Here is a 25,993-nt window from a genome sequence, read left to right as displayed (position 1 = left end):
CTACTAGGTTACTTTCAGTTTTGCCTAGTTTCACGGATGGTTTCTCAGCACACACTCATACACACAAGCAAACTCATTCAAACAAATGACAGGCCAGCAGCTCCAGCTGTCAGCACCTTGGTTGGGGCTGTCCTCCACTCTGGAAGCAGCCATCAGCCTTCTGGAGGGGACTCCAGCCAAGCGAGGTCTTGCTACTAAAGGAGGGGAGTTATTGGACCTGCAGACAAGACACAAATGGAGACACAGTGGAGAAAAGTGAAAAAATAATAAACACTGCTCTGTCATCTTTACAGAGTTCGAGCAGTGTTGTCAACTCTGTTCACTCCCTTGCCAAGTTCACAATCCTGCTTTGAAGCACATAAAACCACAAAAGATGCCAGCTTGAACAACAACCTATCTTTATCAACACTCTCCACTCCAGCCCCCACAAAAAAACAGAAAAGATGTTCATAAAAGTAGGAGGCTACCTGTGTGGCAGTAAGCAAAAACAAAGTTACAAGTTTGGAAAACAAGCTTCAGTGCACTGTTTATGAAAGCCACAACCGTCTTGAGCTGTAAGGGCAGCATTTTAATTGCTCTGAATGTGTACATTTCTGAGGGCCGTGTGTTATGGACAGACCTGGGTTGGGCATTCGGCGGCACAGGTTTGATTCCATTGGAGAAATAGCGAGAACGCACAAGCGTGGCTTTAGTTAGCACAGGGCAATTCTCACGGGCTTCACCTGAAGGACAAAGTAGGAAAGGCATTCCTAAAAAATTATAAAAGCAACTAGATCACATTTATTTTCTAACCACTTTATTTAATTTAGTGTTGCAGATAGCACACCAGGAAGTGAGACACCAAGACAGCAATGCTCATCACTGTACCACCATGCTGCCCATCAGATCTACACACTTATCTAGGATCCCCAGTGCAAGAGCAATCTACATATAGTTATTCCTAATAACTGTATATCCCAATGCAGACTTGATCAGTTATTTGGAACTAAACTATGGAAGAACCCAGGAAAATTCTACTGAAGTTTCTACAGATTTTAACTCAGTAAAAACTCATCCCCAGCACTGGAATACCACTGTGCCAGCTGAGCTCTTGATTAAGCTAATTCAAAAGTAGTTGGATACCATCAATGCTCAGTTTTTGAGTTTCACACCTGCCTTCTTTCAAGTAATGGACTGAATGAAGTGATTGGACCTTTTGAGATTAAATTCACATTGCAGTCTACAGTATGATACAATGATTGAAATCACCTGGTTTAAGTCTTTGACAAAGTGGCATCACCAAATACTAATTAACATCATACCATCATTTTGTCTCCTGTTAAGAGATGCTAAGAGACAAATAAGACAACTACCACTTAATAAGAAAACTGAGGGCAGAGTAGGTGGAATTTTATTTGTCAGGTTTTTTGTTGCATAACATGTCCATAGCAGAGTCTTTGAAACCAAAGTCTAAAAGTAGAAACAGGTTGAAGAGGTCAAATCACCAAATAAAAAGAATAATTCAGCCTCAATAATTTAGAGATCAGACAGAAGGAAAAGTAAAAGACACTCCAGAAGCAGGGTTGAGAAGCATTACTTTAATAGACCGATCAGTAAATATTAGTCTCTGAAGAGGAATATTCTTACTCTCTAGCTTGATGGCAAGATCAGAACTAGCTGCTGTTTTGCCATGAGAGGGTTTGGGACGGGGAAGAAGAAATAGAAGCAGAAGAGGACAGATGCATTGAAAAGCCAGGAATCAACACAATAGGTGACCACACAAACACCAATAATGGGAATCAGTGCACTTTGGCAAAGCAGGTTAATCCCATCAAAGCTCTGTTAATATAGTCCTGATTCCAATTTATCTTGATCATGTCCTCAGCTCTGACAGGGACAGCAGAAAATCTTTTTGTATAGCAACTGCTAATCGTGCAGGAGCTCTCAATGTGCCTGGTGTTTCATACATATACTGTAGCACTGCACACACACAGCCCACTTCATCTCCTCAAGCCCTGCCAACATACAGCATGTTACTGACACAGACTACTCCCTACCAGGAGCACATGTCTTTTTCCTCACACAAGGAGGGAAATGTACTTCACTTTCCTTTACCACACCATGGTCAGAAATGTTTGGAATGATTTTGGTGGAGTAATTGTGAACCTAAATTACTCTTTTTTCTCTGGGTTCAGAATTAGCTAAAGAATTCAAAACAGACTGTACACACAGTGATAACTACAGATCTCAACTCATCACTCATCTTGAAATTAAAAGTCTAGGAAGCATAAATCAGGTACTTACCAAAGTGTTTGGCACGTTTTGCATTTTCCTGACTTATATTCATTGTTCTAGTGAACTGCAGGTCTTTCTCAGAGGAGCCACTCGGTTGGGGAGACCAGGGATCTCTGTCCATCTGAGAGGCAGGAACAATGAAGTTCTCAGTGCTTGTTAATGCTTAATGTTTGATTTCAAGAAAACTGGCATAGTTTTTGTAGTAAATGCACGTTTTGCTAATTTCCATATCTTATCTTTTCCATGTACTGTAATTGAACCTTAATAATATCCTTACATATTTTAAGTAGAAAGACTGCAAGAGACATTTAAATCTGTAGATCATTTTTAGTAAACATGTTGACAGTTAGCTGATATAGTGATCATTTCTATTTAATTTAAGTAGAGGTCTTGGGCTCATCAATCCCACTTTCTTTTCTTTGGAGAACATGAACCTAAGGACTGCATGCAGAACAGTAGAAACTTATGCAATATCCTTTTCTTCCACAGAGTCCAAACAGTAAACTTCTCTTTATTTCAATAAAATGTCAAAATTCGGACAGAGAGATCACTGGTTCCAGTCTACTTACTTAACACAGTTTTCATTACAAACTATTCTGATTTACTTCATTATAAATGACGAGTACTGAAACTGGCACTCAATCAAAACTCCTCAAAGTGTTGTGATGTGTTATCAGTACTCAACTCAAGCATTACAACGGTAACATCGCATATTGATAGATGTAATGGAATGTATAAATCAAACATGAAAAATATGGGATTACAAACAATCAGACCTGTATGGAATTTCCTGAATCTCTTCTTAATGATTTTATAAACCAAAATGCAGCACACTCTAAGGAGGCAGTTCTATTCTATAATTTACAACTGGAGACACAGTAATAGGGGGCTGTACTTACTGCTAACATTGTCTATTTGCTGATTGGTAATTGTAGAGTTTAAAGGCAGCATGTTTATAAAAGAGGAGTGTTAATTCAAGTCAACTCCTTGATGATTATAAAACAACATGAAACATACAGATTGTAATCTGAAGAACAAAGAGAAGCCACCCCTAACTGTATATACAGTGCCTTGCGAAAGTATTCGGCCCCCTTGAACTTTTCAACCTTTTGCCACATTTCAGGCTTCAAACATAAAGATATAAATTTTTTATTTTATGTGAAGAATCACCAACAAGTGGGACACAATTGTGAAGTGGAACGAAATCTATTGGATTTTTGAAACTTTTTTAACTAATAAAAAAATGAAAAGTGGGGCGTGCAAAATTATTCGGCCCCCTTGCGTTAATACTTTGTAGAGCCACCTTTTGCTGCGATTACAGCTGCAAGTCGCTTGGGGTATGTCTCTATCAGTTTTGCACATCGAGAGACTGAAATTCTTGCCCATTCTTCCTTGCAAAACAGCTCGAGCTCAGTGAGGTTGGATGGAGAGCGTTTGTGAACAGCAGTTTTCAGCTCTTTCCACAGATTCTCGATTGGATTCAGGTCTGGACTTTGACTTGGCCATTCAAACACCTGGATATGTTTATTTGTGAACCATTCCTTTGTAGATTTTGCTGTATGTTTGGGATCATTGTCTTGTTGGAAGATAAATCTCCGTCCCAGTTTCAGGTCTTTTGCAGACTCCAACAGGTTTTCATCCAGAATGGTCCTGTATTTGGCTGCATCCATCTTCCCCTCAATTTTAACCATCTTCCCTGTCCCTGCTGAAGAAAAGCAGGCCCAAACCATGATGCTGCCACCACCATGTTTGACAGTGGGGATGGTGTGTTGAGGGTGATGAGCTGTGTTGCTTTTACGCCAAACATATCGTTTTGCATTGTGGCCAAAAAGTTCGATTTTGGTTTCATCTGACCAGAGCACCTTCTTCCACATGTTTGGGGTGTCTCCCAGGTGGCTTGTGGCAAACTTTAGACGAGACTTTTTATGGATATCTTTGAGAAATGGCTTTCTTCTTGCCACTCTTCCATAAAGGCCAGATTTGTGCAGTGTAAGACTTGATTGTTGTCCTATGGACAGACTCTCCCACCTCAGCTGTAGTTCTCTGCAGTTCATCCAGAGTGATCATGGGCATCTTGGCTGCATCTCTGATCAGTCTTCTCCTTGTCTGAGCTGAAAGTTTAGAGGGACGGCCAGGTCTTGGTAGATTTGCAGTGGTCTGATACTCCTTCCATTTCAAGATGATCGCTTGCACAGTGCTCCTTGGGATGTTTGAAGCTTGGGAAATCTTTTTGTATCCAAATCCGGCTTTAAACTTCTCCACAACAGTATTACGGACCTGCCTGGTGTGTTCCTTGGTCTTCATGATGCTCTCTGCGCTTTCAACAGAACCTTGAGACTATCACAGAGCAGGTGCATTTATACAGAGACTTGATTACACACAGGTGGATTCTATTTATCACCATCAGTCATTTAGGACAACATTGGATCATTCAGAGATCCTCGCTGAACTTCTGGAGTGAGTTTGCTGCACTGAAAGTGAAGGGGCCGAATAATTTTGCACGCCCCACTTTTCATTTTTTTATTAGTTAAAAAAGTTTCAAAAATCCAATAGATTTCGTTCCACTTCACAATTGTGTCCCACTTGTTGGTGATTCTTCACATAAAATAAAAAAATTATATCTTTATGTTTGAAGCCTGAAATGTGGCAAAAGGTTGAAAAGTTCAAGGGGGCCGAATACTTTCGCAAGGCACTGTAGATCCCATTTCTAGCTGCTACTTCAAGGAGCCCAGATTGGGCCTTAAGACACCTAACTAGGAATCCTGTTGAAAGCACCCACAGCTCTCCAAAGTAACAAGCAGCCCAGCCATTTTATTGAAGCATCAATACCACGGCATTTTTCAAGAATTAATTCTCTTTTAGTTTCAAGTTGCGGCTCTTTTGCTACAAAAAAATGGTTGACCCCATCTACACTCCTTGGTTTTTTATAAACTGGAATATCTCTCACTACTTTTGTTTTTGGTTGGTTTTTTCTTTTTTCATTTTTATGAATTCACCAATCCACTGAACTTTAAAAGTGTGAACATTTAATTACCTAATGTAATTTTAGAGGTATGGTGAATAAAAATGAATGCAGTATTATAAATGCGATTTTACTAGTGTTGTAAACCTTATGTATAGTCTCAATGCTGAAGGGAGTAAGCTACACACTTCATGTTGTACCCAAACATTCTGTTTGTAATTTTATTGTTCTAATTTGACCATTAAAGAATCAACATAAACACCCAGATGCCTATAGTACAATCCTGTCTGGCGATTGATATTGCCCATGTGATATGTATACCAAGGCATTAAAAATCTATCAGAAATAAGTATTGGAATCACTAGCATGATCAATTTGTATAGGATATAGGATATGTTTCTATTTCCTCCATGAACCGCTTTGGACTTGTCTAATAATGGCATCTTAATTTCAAGATTTTTGAGTATGTATTTGAGCTAGAAATGGTGGAAAAACAGTATATGTCGAAATATTTCAGAAATTCCAATAAAAACAAAAAGGCCGAATCAGTGTGATTAAATAATGACTATTTGAACGGAAGTGATGATAACTGTGAAGCTGCATTAACAGTATAATGTATATAGCATATAACTGAGAGAACATGTGGAACAAACATTAGAAGACTCAAGGCCCTCCAGAAATTGAGTCTGACACTCCTGATTTAAAGAACTGTGCAAGTTACAAATTTAGTCTGCAGTTTTATTTTTTTTAAAAGAGATTCTCAATTATTAATCTTTATTTTACATAGCAGTTTTCAGAAGACATTGTTTTCTTAGGAAAGTGCACATACACGAGAGATAATTTCACCAAATAAATCAATATACAGAAGACAATATACAGAATACATCATAAGATCTACTGTATGTGACTGCCAGGGTCTTAAGGTCAGATCTGAAAACAGACTACAAGGTGAGACTACTAGAAAGCCACTGCAAGTGAATGAAGTAAGCACACATCCAAAAGTAACAAGACCAGTGCTCGAATTCACACCCCACTCTTTACTCGTTATCGTTTTTGGATATGTTTGTATTTCAATTTATAAAAATATGAACGAAGATACTGCTTTGCTTGAAAAAAACGTTTCTGTTGCTTTGATCCTCGGACAATGATGCGCTTGCGACTTCCATCTCTTACAGGCGGTCGCATCGGTTCACCACGTGCTGGAAAGCGTCGCTACACCCCCATGCCCTCACACGAGTTTTTACAAATCTTGAACTGAACAAATTAACATCTTTATTGATATACTCATCGATTTTTATCAAACGAATTAGCTGCTTTCAGGATAGTAAAATGGGAGCACTTAAAAGGGCACCGTTTGCATGATGTTTTACTGAAGCTGGTCTTAATGGAAAATCGACAGAGATTTCTGCTGACACCCAATGTAAAAAACAGTATTTTTTACCACTTTGGTTACACAGTGTAGAAAACCGGAATCTAATTTAGAAAATAGACTTCGCCTGACCTTTACCAGGTTGCAAGGTTGCAGATGCGCAGTAACCACACAAAAATAAAACTCTGTCGCTGCCATGCATGTTTTTTTTAGCTAAAGTAATAACATTTGAGAAACTACGATCAATTTAACCCCTTGAGCAATGCGTCACTCTCTCAGTAATAATGCAATTGTGAGTTCAGAGATGAGACTTTGATTGCTGCGTGGCGCTTTACAGATTGAGAACGTGACCTACATAAGACGCGATCTAATACAAAATTAATACAAATTAAAATAAATTTGCAAGCTGGGAATTTGGAAAATGCAATTCCAATTACAAGATCCGACCTCGTTCATCTTTTTTGTGGAGTTAGAGTCGCGTTTTGAGATGAAGAAGGTGGAGGAGCTGCCACTGCGATGAATGTTTCAGTGAGGAGGAATGGGAGATTTTTTCTTTTTTGTATTTCTTCTTGACTAAAAAAAGGTGCAAATCTGTTATTTTGGCGTAACACTATCGATGCTCCACCATCGTAATTATTCCCGTACTGCCCGTTCCACCCCTTAGTGTAATCAATGTAAGTTAATGCTTACGTGGCCTAAAAGAAACAACTAATACATTTTGGCTTTATTTGTTAACATGCCTGTGATTTTAAAGCCCATGGCAAGAGTTTGAAAGTTAAAACAGGTTAATTGAACTGCTGATTGTCGGGCAATTCAGACACCATTCCCTTTTGGGGCAAAGCACTGTATGCAGCCATATAGGTCAGGAAAAAAATGTTTAGAAAACATTGAAAGAACTGTATTCCTAAGTATGCTTTCAGCCCTAAAACACAGCCATGCCATCAAAAACTGTCTACATTGTATGGGAATAAAACCCTAACCCTAGTGTCACGCTGGGGCTGACTGCGGAGGATTGGGATCCAATGCGGTGCTCTAGGAAGGGATACCTAGCTTGGGGTTTTGTTAGTTAGGGTTAGGGTTCAAATATTTCTCAAAGGCTTTTCACAATATTACACTCAAAGAACTATATTCCTACAGATGCAGCCATTCAAAACGAGCGGATTATATTGCGGTAAAACGTGGTGGGAGTGTCCCAGAATAACACGGGTTATCGTATAATACCGCAAGTAAGATATTAGTGTCCGGAATTACCGCCAGGTGGAGCTAATAAAGCTCAACCTCTCATGTACAGCGTTTGAGCTTTCGCCATCAAAGTCTTTACAGAAGATATTACTCATAGTATTAATAATGAATGACCTTGGACAAGCTGTAAACTCAAAGTATTACCCTGGTCCACATTCTTTGTAAATCTAAAGACTATTGTTTTCTTTGACAAAAAATAACGCCACAGCATTTCATTGATCCAATCACACATTTGTTTCCAATCATACAAAGTAATTCTTGAGAATCTCCGATTCACCATGCCTTTCACATGCTCATTAAAGATATTAATTTAGGAACAAAAATATTACTGTATGTAAACTGTACTGTATATGGATGGTCTTGGTATTTGAAAGAAAAAATGCACACCAGTATTCCATTTCTCCCTAAACATTTTAAGAATCAAAGTCTTACATGTGGTTATTTTGGAAACGTTTTTACTTGCTCCTTGCTCCTTCTGACCATGTTTCTGTACGTTTATACAGTATTCAGTACTTTGTGAGAAAAGTGATAGTTTTAAGCTTTTCTGTGAATACGCTCGATACCAGAGTAAACAGAAGCATACTTTTAGAATTTGATTAATAGGGAATATAATATGGAATCGCATATATAAAAAAATTATTAACAATATAATTATATTCATGTACTGTAGCACAGTAGTATATACACATATCTATTGATGTGTACGGCTGTTTCACCACTTGTTATGTGACTGTCTCAGTAGCGTGATGGTTTAAGTGCCTGACTTATAAGCAAAATAACCCAGCTATCGCAATGAGTTTTCTTTTATCAAACATTACCTTGAAAAACGAAAATAGCAATATTATGGACACTCTATTGACTTTTTTATATTTCTAAATATCACAACATGTTCGAATCTAAGTCATTTATTAACAACAATGGATAGTTTCAGACTGTTACCGATATCGTTATCATCAATATGTGAAAAAAGTGAATCCTGTTTTTTTATGGTCTGTAGCTCAAATCCTGCTTAACTAAAAATTAGACACAAGAAGCGTATTATTGGACAATGCTGTGAGGCTAAAGAAATCAATAATAATATTAATTCAAAGATCTAAATATATTTAACACATACTGTACGCCTGACTAGAGAGTGTGTCTGCTCGCCTGCACGGTGACGTCACCATCTTTCACGTCACACCGTCTGTGTGGAGTGACGCAGTGGTGGCCGGGCGCGGTGAGGTGCAGGAGAAGGGGTGTGTGCGGGTGGGTTTGTGGGGGTGTGTGCAGATGGGGCTGTGGGGCCCGGCGGGTCCTGGCTGTGGTCTGACCAAAAACTCAAAATAAGATACAATCGACAGACATTCCTAACATAGACATATCATAAAACATTTACATGCTGTGAATGTCTGGCGATTGTACCTGTATCTTATTTTTAGTTTTTGTTTTGTTTCACGTTAATTTTATACGGGAGAGTGTCATAGAGAAGACTCCCTTACCCCCATCTTGATTAAAATCGCAAACGTGTGTTTCATAAAATACTTTTATTTTTCACAATCTGGCAATGCCAGACGGAATCCACATTCGCTGCGGAAAAAACTGCCTTAGAGATCAGAACATCAAGGAAGAAAACAATTATTACACCTGGCTTTTCAACGTAATTGCTTTAACTTGCTAATGTGTTACTGTAACAGTCCGGGTGTGGCAAGCCTCTAATGTCTCCCGATTTGGGCAAAAGGAATAAAGCTTTGTTTGATTTCTGAAACCCTTTCTTTATGTCCTCAGTTTTCTTTTGACGTTTCATTTAACATTTATTTGTTTGTTTTGTGGTCTGGGTAATTGGAGGCTACGGTGTTATGCTTCCTATAGTGATATACGGCCGTATTGAGCAGTATTTCTTGCGTTAAGAAAGTTAGGTGTTAGCATAAACTATTAGTAATCAATAATATTAAATTTAGCACTGTAATAAATTGTGCTAATAATAAATTCTATTCTACTCTGAGAACATAGGTGGGAGGAAAAATGCCCATGGCCTTTTCACTGATAAACTTGTTAACAAAAACTACACTATGCTTAAGAGTTGTTCAATGGTTTTTTTTCAGCACAGCACAGACTGTGCCTGCTAGAGAACCACAATTCACACTCAACCACATCACAGATCACAGATCAGTCCCAGTGTGTGAGATCCTGCTGTTTGATCTGTGCTTGATCTTTGATCTGAACCAGTTCTAACCATTGACACATTTAGCCAATTTCTGCCTGGAATTTCCTCCCCCTTAAACATTTGTTATATCTCTGCAGCAGAACATAGCAAGAGCCTGGTTTCGGGTCTTAAATTGAAAACAACCCCCTTGGCTTTGAGTGTGAACAAATCTCTTATATTTCTTAATGTGTCCACTCTGCAGACAAACATATGAAAAAACAAAAACAAAAACAGTAGGCAAAAATGTTTTTTTTTGTTGGTATTCAGAGGTCAGAATTTTCAATTCTAGGCCTGTCAGCGCCCTGGGGATGATTTGAAAACCTTGTTCTGGGTGACTACTAGCTTGGATAAAAATCTGGGACAAATTGATCAATAAGAAAAAATTCGACATTTTCTCATGTTTTGAGAAGACTGTACCTGGAATTAAATTTCAGGCCTATAATAAAAAAACATAAACATATTGAAAATAATAAGAATAAAAAACATTAGACACTGCTAAAGAGCCTTTATCTGCTGTTATGTAATGAAGAAAACCTCAGAGTTCACTTCCAGTTTGTAAAAAAGGAGCACTGAGAAGACACTGATAAAAAACTGATTGATTAGCCCTTCTGAGTCAATGATTGACAGCTAATAGGCAGGCGGAATGAAGCCTGAGGCTTCTAGGGGAAGTCTTACCCCCTAAGGCCTCTGAATGGCTGAAAATACAATGACTGACAGCGCTTTTTACCAATCAGATCGCCTTATTTTTCGCGGTCCTTCTTCACACATTTACTACAAAGTCAATAACGTTCAATAGCCTCCAGGTTTGGAGATAAGATAGTCTGGGTTATTTTGGATATACATCATGCTTCAGAATAAGGTAAAAAAAATGGGATATATTTATATTTTTGCTGTTTTTTGCTTTTGCGGTTTTGTTGGTAAAAAGGTATGATATTAACATGTTGTGCTGGCCGGGTGTTTTTATTGGGGTTCTGCTAGTTCTTTAATTTATTGGTTTATTGCACAATAGTGTCATATCTGTGGAATAAACTTTATGGTTTTGTTGTGATGATATTGGAGAATACGTGCATATGAGAAAATGTGTGGAGCTATTTGAAAAAATCTTGCGTTTGTCTTTTAAAAAAAGAAACGACACGATCCGAAAGCTTACCTCTGTAAATATATTAATATCGAGTGGTATTAAATGCAACTTTTTTGTATAGACGTAGCCTGGCAAAGAATAATTAGCACAGGACACAAATATAATTTGGGGGTTCTTTTTTTCTAGGTGAGTATGTGGTCAGATCTGTTCTTAGTTTTAAAAAATAAAAATAAAAGAAATGACATATAACGATATTTTTATATACACAAAATACGGCAGTGGTTCTTTCATGCAGAGGGGAAAACAAAGAAAACATGTTTAGTTTGACAGTTTTTTACATTCCATCTGCCCGTTACAGAAACGCATCTACACTGAACAACAAAAAAAGAAAGAAATGACATTACAGAAATAGGCAGGTCACCTCACCGAGAACTACATTACGACAATAATTAGTATAAGACTCACAATTGCGTACACTTAACAAACGGTGCTAAACATAAGTCTCTGTAAAGAATGAAGGAACAGAAAATACAAGGAGCATGTGAAACCCATTACTTACAAATCAATAAACAGATATCCCTAGCCCGAGAAGTTGTCTAAAAACTGGCTACCGCCTCAGTGTACTCCGTTAAAATCTAATACCCCTCTTGCTAATCTTGTCTCAATCCTATGAAATACCCCTTTATACTCATTTAGGGTGCAAATAGGGAAACAACACCGTATTTACCGTTACAACTCTCTGGAGTCATTTCGGGTTCTTTTTAACGGTCGCTCACTGCCTCTTAGTCCCTACTGCCCATGCGCAGAACGCTGAACTCAACTGACAGGAACCGCGAGCTAAGAGGTAGCGCCATCTAGTGGATTTGGCAGAACAGGCCGCTCTTCACCACTGGGTCACAGAGATGACACTTTTCTAAAATGTCTTTAAAAATAAAAGCGATTACAATTGGCACGACTGTTGACTTTTCACGATAACTCCTAAAGTTATGAAAACACTTGTGTGCGTACAAAATACATGTGGCTGTTTCCACAGCCTTCACTGTCGTCTTTAAGCCATTTGTTGACCACGCTAGAATATTCTTCTGTCCATATCTTTGGAAGGGAAACGCAGAACCAAATGCATTTTAAAGACCACGACATGTGAAAGTGTTCACAGCCTCCACATAAAACTATCACTGAGCTTATTCTCTTTTTTTAAACCTCTGTATTCTCGTCGATGCACTGTAAAAAACATCCTGTAAAATTTACGGTAAGAAATTGGCAGCTGTGGTTGCCAGAAATCTACCGTAAAAAAATGTTTTTAACATCATACCATCATTTTTTCTCCTGTTAAGAGATGCTTAGACACAAATAAGGCAACTACCACTTAATAAGAAAACTGAGGGCAGAGTAGGTGGAATTTTATTTGTCAGTTGTTTTTGTTTGCATAACATGGCCATAGCAGAGTCTTTGAAACCAAAGTTTAAAAGTAGAAACAGGTTGAAAAGGTCAAATCACCAAATAAAAAGAATCATTCAGCCTCAATCATTTAGAGATCAGCCAGAAGGAAAAGTAAGACACTCCAGAAGCAGGGTTGAGAAGCATTGCTTTAATAGACCGATCAGTAAGTATCAGTCTCTAAAGAGGAACAATCTTACTCTCTAGCTTGATGGCGAGATCAGAAGAAGCTGCTGTTTTACCATGAGAGGGTTTGGGACAGGGGAGAAGAAATAGAAGCAGCAGAGGACAGATGCATTGAAAAGCCAGGAATCAACACAATAGGTGACTGCACAAACACAAATAATGGGAATCAGTGCACTTTGGCAAAGCAGGTTAATCCCATCGATGCTCTGTTATATAGTATTTGGTGATGCCACTTTGTCAAAGACTTAAACCAGGTGATTTCAATCATTGTATCATACTGTAGACTGCAATGTGAATTTAATCTCAAAAGGTCCAGTTACTTCATTCAGTCAATTACTTGAAAGAAGGCAGGTGTGAAACTCAAAAACTGAGCATTGATGGTATCCAACTACTTTTGAATTAGCTTAACCAAGAGCTCAGCTGGCATGGTCGTATTCCAGTACTGGGGATGAGTTTTTACTGAGTTAAAATCTGTAGAAACTTCAGGAGAATTTTCCAGGGTTCTTCCATAGTTTAGTTCCAAATAACTGATCAAGTCTGCATATGGATATACAGTAATTAGGAATAACTCTATGTAGATCGCTATTGCACTGGGGTTCCTAGATAAGTGTGTAGATCTGATGGGCAGCATGGTGGTACAGTGATGAGCATTGCTGTCTTGCAGCACTGGGGCTCTTGGCTCACTTCCTGGTGTGCTATCTGCAACACTAAATTAAATAAAGTGGTTAGAAAATAAATGTGATCTAGTTGCTTTTATAATTTTATAGGAATACCTCCTACTGTGTCCTTCAGGTGAAGCCTGTGAGAATTGCCCTGTGCTAACTAAAGCCACGCTTGTGCCTTCTCGCTGTTTCTCCAATGGAATCAAGCCTGTGCCGCCGAACACCCAACCCAGGCCTGTCCATGACACACGGCCCTCAGAAATGTACACATTCAGAGCAATTAAAATGCTGCCCTTACAGCTCAAGACGGTTGTGGCTTTCATAAACAGTGCACTGAAGCTCGTTTTCCAAACTTGTAACTTTGTTTTTGCTTACTGCCACACAGGTAGCCTCCTACTTTTATGAACATCTTTTCTGTTTTTTTGTGGGGGCTGGAGTGGAGAGTGTTGATAAAGTTAGGTTGTTGTTCAAGCTGGCATCTTTTGTGGTTTTATGTGCTTCAAAGCAGGATTGTGAACTTGGCAAGGGAGTGAACAGAGTCGACAACACAGCTCGAACTCTGTAAAGATGACAGAGCAGTGTTTATCATTTTTTCACTTTTCTCCACTGTGTCTCCATTTGTGTCTTGTCTGCAGGTCCGATAACTCCCCTTCATCAGTAGCAAGGCCTCGCTTGGCTGGAGTCCCCTCCAGAAGGCTGATGGCTGCTTCGAGAGTGGAGTACAGCCCCAACCAAGGTGCTGACAGCTGGAGCTGCTGGCCTGTCATTTGTTTGAATGAGTTTGCTTGTGTGTATGAGTGTGTGCTGAGAAACCAGCCGTGAGACTGGGCAAAACTGAAAGTAAGTTTCTGTGCTTTACAGTAGAGCACAGTAGAGATTGAAACTTCCTGTCTGCTGGGACTCAGAGTTAAAGAGATAAATAAGATAAAGACCTTGCCAATTATTCTTCTCAGTCAGTTCTTGCATTTGCCCTCCTTGTGTTGAGGTTGGTGTGTGTGTCAGTGTGTCTGCTACTGTGGGCTGTGGTGTTGTGAGATTGGTGAAAAAGGTGACAGTTCTGAAGGGTGTTGAGATATTTTGACCTTGTTTTGTAGGGGTGACCTCAGATGTGAGTGTAGTGGGGCAGTGGCTGACCTATTCTAATGGGCCTGGTGAGCCTGAGGAGGACAGGCTGATAGTGTTGTCCCCACCTGCTGCCAGACCCCCGGGCCGTGTGCCCCGCAGAGTGTCCAGAATCCCCACATGTGAGTCGGCTACACCATTGGTTAAGATGTCACTAATGATAATAGGGACTGGTACCAGAGTTGCATGCAAAATCTCAGTGGTAACAAAAACTCTCTAATGGCCTGTGAAGAGGGATTTATTACACACTTGACACTATTCCTTTCTAACATCCCAGCTTCATAACTGTACAAAACGAAAATAAACTTACCTTTTTATCCATGATACAGGATTCTCCAGGATCAGGGAAAAAAAATTGTATTACTGTATACTTGGTTCTGCTCTGTCTTTTTAAACTGCCTTGCATCAAGAAAAGGCTCTTCTGCTGCTTCTGATGTGGTAAAAACATTATGTTTCTAACATTCGTTTTCTTGAATGTTTTTTGGAGTCCTTTTGTAAAAGTTTAGAGGATAGTAAGACTGGCCTTGGGGATCATTGTATTGTTTTATTGATTTTGAGGATCGTTCTGATTTTGGTGAGTTATTAATGGGCGGCATGTTGGCTCAGTGGTTGGCATTGCTGCCGTGCAGCACTAGTTTTTATGGGTTTCCAGGTATTCCAGTTTCCTCCCACAGTCCAAAGACATGGTGGTAGGTTAATTGGCTTCTGGAACAAGTGGCTTTGATGTGAGTATATGAGCATGTCTGTGTTTGTGTCTGTGTGCCCTGTGACTCCGGCTCCCTCCCTCATGACCTTGTATTGGATAAAGTGTTTAGAAAGTGGATGGATGGATGAATGAATTGAGAATTGATCAAAATTGGTTCTTGAAAAAGAAAATTCCCTTAAGATAACTGCCCTATCAGAGGGGGTTGCAACAAATCAGTTTCAAAGACCTTCAGAACTGTAATGTGAACTCTTGCGGACATGTGAACTGATCTGTAGACAATGGGCACAAATCAAGCCACGCTAGAGATAGCAGCACAACCCAGGATTTATTGAACTCTTAGGAGTGGATATGCCAGTACACATTCCTGTTCACATTTCAACTCCAGCTTTAGCAACACAGCAACAGGTAGCGTGCCAGAGTTTTAGAGTATTGGGTGCAACGTTTTGGTTCTGTGAGGCAGTAGATCATCAGGTGACAAAAGCTCACAAGGTGATGATATCTCCAGATTTACAGAGAAAACCCCAAGGAGCTCCTTCAGAGTAAGCAAACTCATTTGCAGTAGATTCTGGCCAGAATACAGGTGGTTTTAGTTTTTTGTTAACCCCAGCAACTCTCTTTCCCCACCCAGTTATCCCAGAGCCTTACCAACCCCAGGTTTCAGGGAAGAAAGGGCTCCTGAGGATGTCACAGAACAGTGGTGGAGAGGACTCGGACATGCAGTTCCTGAGCCCCACCAACCCTTCCGACAGAGAGAGAGGTGTGCTCACAGAGGAGGGTCAGGCCTGAAAGGGGATCTGCAGTCCCAATTTCTCAGGCCGGTTATTAAATCTTGCAATTTTTTTTTTCACAAAGAAGTGAGAAGCTGTGAAATTTTCAAAGCAAAAAGCAAATCCTTGATGAGTAGCCCAAGAGTCACAGCTGAAACTGATTCGGGGAGTGCTGCTTCCTGCTATTGACATTTCTTCTCTTCCCACCCGATTGCCTGTGCTTTGGTTGTGTCTTTGGCTCATAGATGTAACTGGACTTTTAGATGAAAAAAGATCTGATATCTCACAAGCTGTTAAATGTTTTTTTTTTTATTTCTCAACAGAACTTTAGTCATAGCATTAAAACTCCCAATGGATTTTGGATACACAGTTCCACACATATGCATTACTTAACAGCTAAGGCTTGGGCTGTCTAATGGTATACTTGATACTTGATGTCTAATGATCTACAAATGATGCTTGGGCTGGTAATGATAATGCTATGCTAGTTAATTATATTAATCCTTAACATCTTTCAATGTTTGGGAAAACCAAGGAATGAGCTATGTTTGGCTGGTTTTGACAGCTCCCGTCCATGGTGGGGACAATGTGCCTACAAAGACTTCCTGCCCTCTCTGCGGACATTCCAGCGTAGAGCGTACATTTCTCACAGCCCCAGGAGCTGCTGGGGGTCTGGGCTCTCAGCCAGCTTGCAGGAATGTGGACCCCAATGTTGGCATGTCCAGCACCTGATCCAGCAGGAAGGAGAGCAGTCTTCTGTGCAGATCCCTCTGCCCCAGTTCCCAGAACACTGCAGGGAAGGATACACATCCATTCCTTTTCTTTTTCCTTTCTTTCATCTTGTTCAGTTTTTATTAGGTGATCATAAAAATTGAGGAACATTGATAATGGTAGTTTGGATGATTTTTGACAACTGCAGTTTTGATTCCAATTTTGGTGATAGTAGTACTATTGATTACTGTTAAGTATCAGACTGAGGACTGATTGCCTATTATGAAGACTGGTAGTGGTTTCAGTCAAGTTGGTTTGCACAATCTTGACCTCCATGTGGTGAAAGAGCAGGGGACTTGATGTAGTGTTTTAGCAACAATGGCAACTTGTTAGGAAGACTGCCATCCTGACTAACCACTACAGCCTTCACAATAGACAAGCAGTCCTCACCCTTTATTCTTCTTAAAGGTCAAGTGGAAATATAGTTTCCTCTCAGAATGTTATGTTCAGACAGTATGTGTAAGCCCTGTCTTTGTTTTTCAGGGGAAGCCCAGGGAAAGACCTTCCCAGAGCTCCTCAGAGCCTCTCAGATGTGCTCCACAACCTGTCGCTGTGTCTTCAATGGAATCAAACCCGTGCCCCCGATCTCTCGAGGCACCAAGCCCTTGCCCGACAGGGCCTAGGGTATGCCCAGGGACTCAGGAAAGGCAAGCCAGACAGGGCGCCCCTTGGAGCGCCCAATGGAAAGTAACCTTCGGCTTTATGGAGAAGAGGAGGCAGTGGACTATGAGGAGGTCAGAACACACCAGTGGTGGACATCACAACATTCTTGCCTGTGGGGTTGGGGATCTCAAAATTGACAGCTCTGTTCCAGCTCTGTAAAGATAACTGTCAGAGCAGTGCTGATTGTTATTATTTTTTTCACTTTTCTCCTCTATGTCTCTGTGTCTTCCCTGCAGGTCCAATAACTCCCCTCCTTTAGTAGCAAGGCCTCGCTTGGATGGAATCCCCTCCAGAAAGCTGATGGCTGCTTCCAGAGTGGACAGTCCCAACCAAGGTGCTGACAGCTGGAGCTGCTGTCTTGTCATTTGTTTGAATGTGTTTGCTTGTGTGTATGAGTGTGTGCTGAGAAACCAGCTGTGAGACTGGGCAAAACTGAACAGTAATTAAACATTACAGCTTGGGTTTTGAATGGGACACAGTCTGTTTCAGTTTTTTCTTTTCTAGACTAGATTACTGTCTTTGTCCACAGAAAACACAGTAGCTGTTCATTATTGCTGCCTACTGGGTCTTATTTAGAGATAAAGAAATAAAGAATAACACCTGCCTACATTTTTCTCAGTTGATTTTGGCATTTGTACTTCGGCATGAGTGTCAGTGTGTCTGCTGTTGTGGGTTTTGAAAGGTGAAGGGTGTTGAGAAATGCGGACTTTGTTTTGCAGGGGTGACCTCGGATGTGAGTGTAGTGGAGTAGTGGCTGACCTATTCTAATGGGCCTGGTGAGCCTGAGGAGGACAGGTTGATAGTGGTGTCCCCTCCTGCTGTCACACCCCCGGGCCGAGTGCCCCGCAGAGTGTCCAGAATCCCCAGACGTAAGTCGGCTGCACCATTGGTTAAGATGTCACTAATGATGACAAGGACTGGCTCTGAAGGATAATTTGTTTTTCTGAGTAAAAACAAAGGAAAATTAACTATTAAGCCTTGATTCTTTGTTAAATTATGCATTATGTGATGCATTATGTGATAGTTAGCCCACAAAGGAATGATAATATCAGATGGGAATGCAGGCTTTAACTAATCTAATGTAGTCAATGGGACTCTGGATCATGATGATAGACTATGATAGACTCTGTGTCAACAATTGTGTAACTTTGGCAGAGATGTGATGTTTTTAAAGTCATAACAATTTGTTGGTGTAATTTCTGAGCCTCAATTTGGTGAGTTGCTTTCAGTCGAATCTGGCTATTATCAATTTATTATTTTAATATTGTTGCGTCCATTTCAGTGATGCCTGTCAGGCATTGTAATTAAATCATACATTCCAACTCACTAACACTTTAAAAATAAAACAGGTGATGCAGTTATTAATGTCAGTTTTGAAATCTGTTCATAGGTTCTCAAGAGCTCAGTGCAGGTCTAAGGCTCAGGGCCATTGCTTTGGTCACTTTTTCTCTATAGGAGTGTTGGGGAGCTCCACTCGTGTTGCTTCTCAGCAGAGCCTGATGTCGTGCCCTGGGCAAGGCACCAGCACTGGGAACACAAGTGTCGAGCCCCTGGCGCGAGTCTATGGAAAGGCAGTCCAACACAACAGTCACCCCTACGTCGAGGAGGTGAGTAAGAGGCCTTTATTTCTCTTTGCTTTTGTTTTGAGTTTTTTACAAACAACACTTTTGAGTTTGAAAATGCTCTGTAGGTCTTTCATTTTTGTGTTTCATCAATGTCCTAGTTTTTTATAATACCTTCTAAAGTATATTTATTTATAAACACTTCACATCAAGACATCAAAAACAATCAAGATTAGTAATAATGTCTCCATCAGCATACGTGTGTACTCTGTATACTGTAATGCCATAGCACACAAGTGTAACTACAGTATATTATGATCAAGTCCTGTCTACGTACTGACCTAATATTCACAACTACAGTATTTGAAGCCCTATACAGACAGTTTTCTGGAATAGAATATTAGAGTATTTTAGATGTAAAAATACAGCCTGGTAAGGAATTGACCCAATAATAACAAACAGCAAAAATCTGTTCAGGGGTTCACTATATAGGAAATAACAATGAAACAGGACTAATATGTTCTATTTCCATCTACAGTGGTATTTGCATCTTTGGTATTTGAGGGATTTGATCATTTTGGGACCAGCCAGATTTCCTACAATGATCAGGCACCGTTATTTATCTAAACATTTTTACATTTTTTGTAGACTCTGGTGGATAACTTGTGAAAGCCTTTAGCTTGCTTTTAGAAAACACCTATCAAATCCCTAGCATGGCACTTTCATCTATGTACTGTACTTAATTATATCAGCAGTATTATAGAGTTGCTGTCATATGGCTGTAAGTTATGTTACAGCAGCAAAATATAGAGGAAAATCAAAATAAAATGCAAGTATATGTATATGAATACTATGAATCACAATTCAGTGCTGTGAAACAATTTATGTCATGGGGTCCAACAGTAAATATTTCAGAGGACTCAAAGTAAAAACTTTTACCAGGACTGGTCCAGCTGGTCTCAAAACTGAGCCGGGCCAGGATTCCCCAGGGTTAACTTGTGCTTTTCTGTTATTACAGACACACAAGATGGGGCACGTCCAGGACCAGTGGAGGAGCGTGGGGAGTCTTAAGAAACGCCTGCGCATGACAGGGGGGGATGGATCTGCAGAGGAGAGGGATAACGTCTCTTTCTGCCTCTGAAGAGTACCCCCCATATCGCAGGTCAGATCAGCATCTCCGAGCTGGCCCTCACCCAGAGCCTTCAGTTTCTGGCCTCTGACGACTGGTATGCATAAAGCAGTACAATCAGCATCCAACTATTCCACTTTCTTTGAATACAGTTCTGACTAGTGAAAATACAGACCTTGTTGCCCATAGCTCTATACAGTTAGACCTCTTTCTTTGTCCTGGTGGATATATTTCTTTCCTTTCACTGAATTAAGGGAGAGGAAGGTTGACGGACTGACCTTCATAAGGCGTCTGTTCCAGCATCACCCCGCCATCCTGATGAGCAGACTGCACAATGTCTCCCAGGCATTCATGCAGGAGGTGTGATCTCTCCAAAATATTAATTGTTCAATTGTATGATTGCTTTTCACTGTTTTTGTATCCATTCTGAACCATTTATAGAGAATGGTTCAAGAGAGGGGTACAGACGAGGCTCTGCAGTGCTGGCGGTGGTTTGCCTTTCCCCAGGTGAAGAACTTGCGATCAGCTGTGTCTAGGATGGCAGTGGTGTGTCTGAGAGACATGTTCACCTTCCTGCAGAGAGGGATGGACCCGGAACTGGGCAACACAGTTAAGGTGCTGCTGCACAAAGCCGGAGAATCCAACACATTCATCCTTCATGTACCCCTGCTCGTGCAATCAACGCACTGCTGAATGGAGGTCTGAGGTGAGGGCAGAAATATACAGAATAGAATAATACCCAGAATCTTAGGGTCTGACTTCAGGAGCTGTGAAGGGTCATTTACGTTTCACGGAGCTTTAAATCAAAGCATGTAATAAAGAATGTTTACTACAATGCTAATATCCATTCATTTTCTGACCACTTTCTCCAGTTTAGGGTCATGAGTTAGCTGGAGCCTATTTCTGCAAACAGTGGGTGTAAATCAGGCCAAACCTTGGACTTGTCACCAGTCCGTCACAGAACAGACACACAGACACGGACACGTGCACACTCACACCAGAAACACATGAGAACACACAAGCAGATAGCACCCCAGGTCCTGGTGGAGAGGATGGGCGCACGTAACCTCCCCAGGGAACTCACCAGCTGCATCCTGCCTGCTGCCACTCGGCTGGCACAAGACGCCTCCCAGGAAACCAGGTACAAGCTTGCTCTTTTCGTAGACGGGTAAGATGGTGATTTCCTTCAAGGAGCCAGCTTTGCAACTCCGTGGTGCAATGAGTCTCATGCAAAGATTTGTCATTTCAGACACTTTGGACAGCGGTTGCTGTCTTCCCTGAAGCACTGACTTTGAGCAAAAGGTACTGTCTGTGGTCTGCAGTCCTGTATTTTACAGTACAGCTCTAATTTTAAAACAGAAACATTTCATTTCCTTTAAATTGAAAATGTAGGTCTAAAATTTATAAAATCACAATACATTCACAAACACTTAATAGGGGACAATATACATCATTAACAGCCGGACTGTTTATTTTGTTAATAGAAACTTACAGATTATTAAATATTGTAATACATTTCTACCAATGCATTTTTTAGGTTATTCTTTTTACATTTATAGTACTTAGCACAAAAAACTAATCTGGAATATATTTAGCTTCCAATGTATTTAAAGGTATCACTTACTAATTAAAAACTACTTTATTTTTGTCAATGTATGTTATTCATAATCAGTGAATGAATTAAAGTCATTACTGAATTGTGTGAAAGATGAAAAATGAAAGTACTGTGGCAGGCCTGTTCTGGTACACCCTTAATTAAATGCAGGTGGGCTGGAGCTTGAGGCTCCCAGTGATGTTGATTGACTGATTGATGGACGTATTGTATTCTGTATGCTTCATGCACATGATCACCCAGCCCGTCTGTCTATTCTGATGCCAACTTCCACCTTTACCAACTCTCCCACCTTTGTGTCTGTTACACTTCCAAGTGGAAGAAGAGACTTAATGGTGGAGAATGAAACATCACAGTGAAGACATCAGAAAAGACAGAACTTGTGTTATTTGTGTTTATACTATTCTCTGCTGTTTCTTGGTGGTTTCAAGTGCTTAATAAAGTCGTTATTTTGAAATCATAATTGACCTTGCTTCTCCATTCTTTATGTATTGCCTGTGGCTCATATGCCTTAGAATGTTGGCTCAGTACTTGTTCAAGCACATCATGGAAACATAAATGCAGTGGTATTGCTGTACTTACATTTATTCCCCACCCTTTCTGTACTGTATGTATTGTAATGTTATAGTTATTTCTTGAACTAATTTCTGCCACTAACAACAGTCTAAGTTAAGTTGCTGAAGTTGAAGTTGCACTTCCTTTTTAGTTTCTACTTTTACTCCCAAGTTTGATTTACTGTTTATTATGAAGATGTCTATGGCGTTAACTCTGTCTATCAATGCCTTTGAAGATTTGGAATACTTGAATGGGTCCTTCCGAGAGTTCTTTTAACCTGTCAGCATAGGAAATTCCTTTCAATCCCAGAAAGTATCTGGCTATTTTCTTTTGACTGATTCAATAGATCTCTTGTGTAAACACCATTCAACACAAACTTTCCAATAACAGTATACTTGTCCAAAAACAGAATCTTACCATTGTTGATACAGTATGTTCTCTTCAGTTTGGCTTGGATGTGTGGTCCCTTCAGAAGTATATTTTGATTGAGTGAAGGATATTTTGCATGTAAATGAGTGAAAGATTGTGGAAACTCTGAAGCAATCTGAACCCTAACCCTAACGAAAATCTATAGCTTGGGTTATATACACTGCATTGCCCTGAGGGAGAATGTTGTCAAAAATGCCCTCAAAGAAAATGTTTGCAAGAAATTGATAACACTTATCAAACCCCTTGCATTTTGCATGGAATGTACATGTATTTTATGGAATAAAGCCCAGAGTTTTAAGGTATACCTGACTGTTACCATAGTGCGTAACTAACTGGAACACTGCGGGACCGGTGTGTACATACTGTACATTCACACTGCGAGAAATACTGCTCAATATGGGTTCGTGCAAACAACCCGCATATGACCACAGCAAGTCAGAACAGCATTGAAACAAACTCAAAGTAGTCTCCAGTTATCTAGCCTGTAAGCAGGGAATAAAGCTTTGATTGATTTCTGAAACCCTTTATTTATGTCCTGTTTTCATTCAGGTAAGAGTCAACTATATACTGTACACAATACTGCTGACAGACAGACACAGCCTTGTGGTGTGAATCTATTTTTTTCTTGGTTTTATTTAATGTGGCACTATGCAGTGGGATGCTGCTCATAAGCCAATAGCATTTAAACGACAATACCTAGAATGCTGCAACTAAGTGTTGTAGCGGCGAGGCTTAATAATAAGGCAGAATTAAGTGTTTCTGAGCTTCCCAAATGAGGCCCCATTTCTCTGCTCATCTCTGTGGTGCAGCCACAGAGAAACTATTCATGCAAGATGTTTTCTTTTGATAAGGACAGCTCCCACAGGGGGATGCACTTAGCTAAGCCTGGCTATCATGATCAATGGTCATCCATTGGCGCCTATCTGTTTAGGGAGTGCCAGTTGGACATCTGGACTGCATTACTAAGTGTCAGGAGTAAGTGACTCATATCTCACCTTGATCAACCAATCAGGGACCGGTAGGGCCGAGTAACCCACGTGGGACTCAGATGCCCATGGAACTTTCAGCCAATCAATGAGCTGAAGTTCCTCCAGGTAAAAACAGGCAACACAGAGAGATTCAGATTCAGATTCAGATTCAGATTCAACAAGATTCAGTAAGATTCTAAAGGGAATTCAAAGGAGAATTCCAAGGGCAGGACATTCTCGCAGCGCGCCTCCTGACCATCCTGAGACTCAGCCCGGACAACCACGGAACGGCCAGTGTGTCTGAGTGCCAGAACTTTCCTTTGTTCTAAGAGTCTAAAGTGGAGGTTGCCAGAGAGTAACCAGCAGCAGGCCTCGTGAACAGGTCGGAACTGTGGACAGCTGAATCACTATTCAGAACTAGCGCTTCATCAGGAACGAACTGGTCCTCTTCCTGACTTGATGGGACCCACAGTCATCTTTTCTCCTGTGCACAAACTTTGCTAGTTAAAGCCAACAGTGAACATCAGCAGCGCACCGTCGCAAGCCGCACAGCACAGCCTGGCACCGAGCCAGAGAGCGCGGATTGGACAGCAACAGCCTGCAACTGTTCCTTTGTGCCCGCAGGAGATCTGAATCCCCAAAGATTGGATGAGTATTCAACTTCAATGCATTACAGCTCGAGAATTCAATTGTTATCCCAACCAGTTGATATCAATTTAATTCCTAAGAGTTATGTACTTGTTTTGAGTATCTAATGTAGAAGTTGTAACCAAGTTCACTTTACGAAACGGTCTTAATGAATGATATACTGAACGTATGTCCTCTTGATATGTGTAACACTTCGTAACTGACTGAATATATACCTTTTGTATTCTGATAACCCTCTCGATAAGATCTGTTAGTTTTATATGCATATTCTATGTATTAATAAATGTATCCTCGTGTATTAGTACCTGCGTGTGTGCGTTGTTTGAGTTATGTCGCATGGTTGGATTCTAAAGCCATCAAAAGAATCAACTTTGTGATTTACTGCTACAATTAATAGTTGTCTCAGTAAATGCCCAAACCCTACAGAACTGGTGCCTTCAGAGAGCCACTATGATTACATATTTGGCGTCCCTGAACCGGTTTTCCCTACATTATTTGGCGTCCCTGGGTGGGCGTGGCAAGACTGAAATGAGTCAACCAAGCGGAATAATTCAATATAAAACGCCGCGGGTTTCATACACGACAATACAGTGTGCTGAAAGCCGAAAGGAAAAAAGTTCCCCTTGCTCTTTAAGCAGTGCTTGATTGTTTTGTGATCTTTTGCAATCTACCGGGTTGATTGCATACTTGATCTTGTGGTTTTCTGTGGTAAAACTGTGATTTCGTACTTAAAAGTAATACTCTTTAAATTAACGATGGTTGCTAAAAGGTCTGAATTCGAGTCGCTATTAAGCACTCTCTCTAGCAGCGACAAGTATGACCACGATCTCTTCCATATCTCCGTCAGCGGGGAAGCTAGGAGAATAAATCTCCATTCTCTGAGAGAGCTAGCGAAGGACATAGAGAGATTTGACCCCGCAGTGTCAGAGAATAATATCGAGAGTTATATTCAGGACCTCAGGTATAACCTGCAGTACCTGCCAAACACCACAGAACAGGAGAAAGTGTTTCTGGTTAGAAAAACTACCAGCAGAGCTGTACATGAGTGGATGGCTAGGCAGATGAAAGAAGTCTGTAATGACTTTGAGCAGCTTTGTCAAGCACTTATCGAAGAATACAGTGCGTTTATTGACCCGACTGCTGCGATAGCCGCCGCTCTTAACATTAAGCACGAGAGAGCAGAGTCCCCTCGCGAATATTACGAGAGACTTAGACGAACTTATTTTGCAGGGCGAAATGATGAGGGTTGCGAAGAGAACACACATTTCAAGGGTTTATTCATTGCGAATCTCCACCCGTCAGTCAGAAAGATGATCTTAATGCATACAGATGCACAGAACATGAAAATGACTGATATTAAGAGATTCGTGTAGAAAGCCTGGGAGTATGATGTCCAAAGTCGCTCTGAGCAAAAAGCTGTTAAAGCGACTGTGTTCGCCGTCAGAGCCAGCAGGGTTAATTCCCCCCTGCTCGAAGGAGCACAGGCACCTGAGCTGGCTAAGCCCCGTTCCAAAGCAGGCACACAGGACCGCACCCAGCGTCCTAAGTGCCATGAGAACACCGGGGCAGGGAAAGGGCTAGAAAACGCTGAACAAAAGGATTCAGTAGCCGCCCGCCTGGCCAGGCTTGAACAAGCTTTATTAGGACAGGGACAACCGCTCCCCAA

General features: G+C 40.6%; 2 long non-coding RNA genes across 3 annotated transcripts; one reads left to right on the top strand and one right to left on the bottom strand.

The window, feature by feature from the left end:
* Positions 1-44: 44 nt before the first annotated feature.
* On the bottom strand, positions 45-11,923 carry LOC148673287 (uncharacterized). 2 transcript variants are annotated; one of them, XR_015936180.1, is made up of 4 exons: positions 11,838-11,923; positions 2,284-2,395; positions 620-722; positions 45-217 (listed from the first exon to the last, which is right to left on the bottom strand). It is a non-coding gene; the product is annotated as an uncharacterized LOC148673287 (long non-coding RNA). The 2 variants fall into 2 exon arrangements; XR_015936179.1 differs by lacking the exon at positions 45-217 and having other exon boundaries at positions 548-722.
* Positions 11,924-20,512: 8,589 nt separating this feature from the next.
* On the top strand, positions 20,513-21,395 carry LOC148673286 (uncharacterized). Its single transcript, XR_015936178.1, has 3 exons — positions 20,513-20,821; positions 20,988-21,256; positions 21,365-21,395. It is a non-coding gene; the product is annotated as an uncharacterized LOC148673286 (long non-coding RNA).
* Positions 21,396-25,993: the final 4,598 nt, after the last annotated feature.

Source organism: Lepisosteus platostomus, chromosome 4 (assembly GCF_059453375.1).
Source record: "Lepisosteus platostomus isolate fLepPlt1 chromosome 4, fLepPlt1.hap1, whole genome shotgun sequence".
NCBI lineage: Eukaryota > Metazoa > Chordata > Actinopteri > Semionotiformes > Lepisosteidae > Lepisosteus > Lepisosteus platostomus.
Note: the sequence above shows the minus strand (reverse complement) of the source record. Positions and strands in the feature narration are given on the sequence as shown.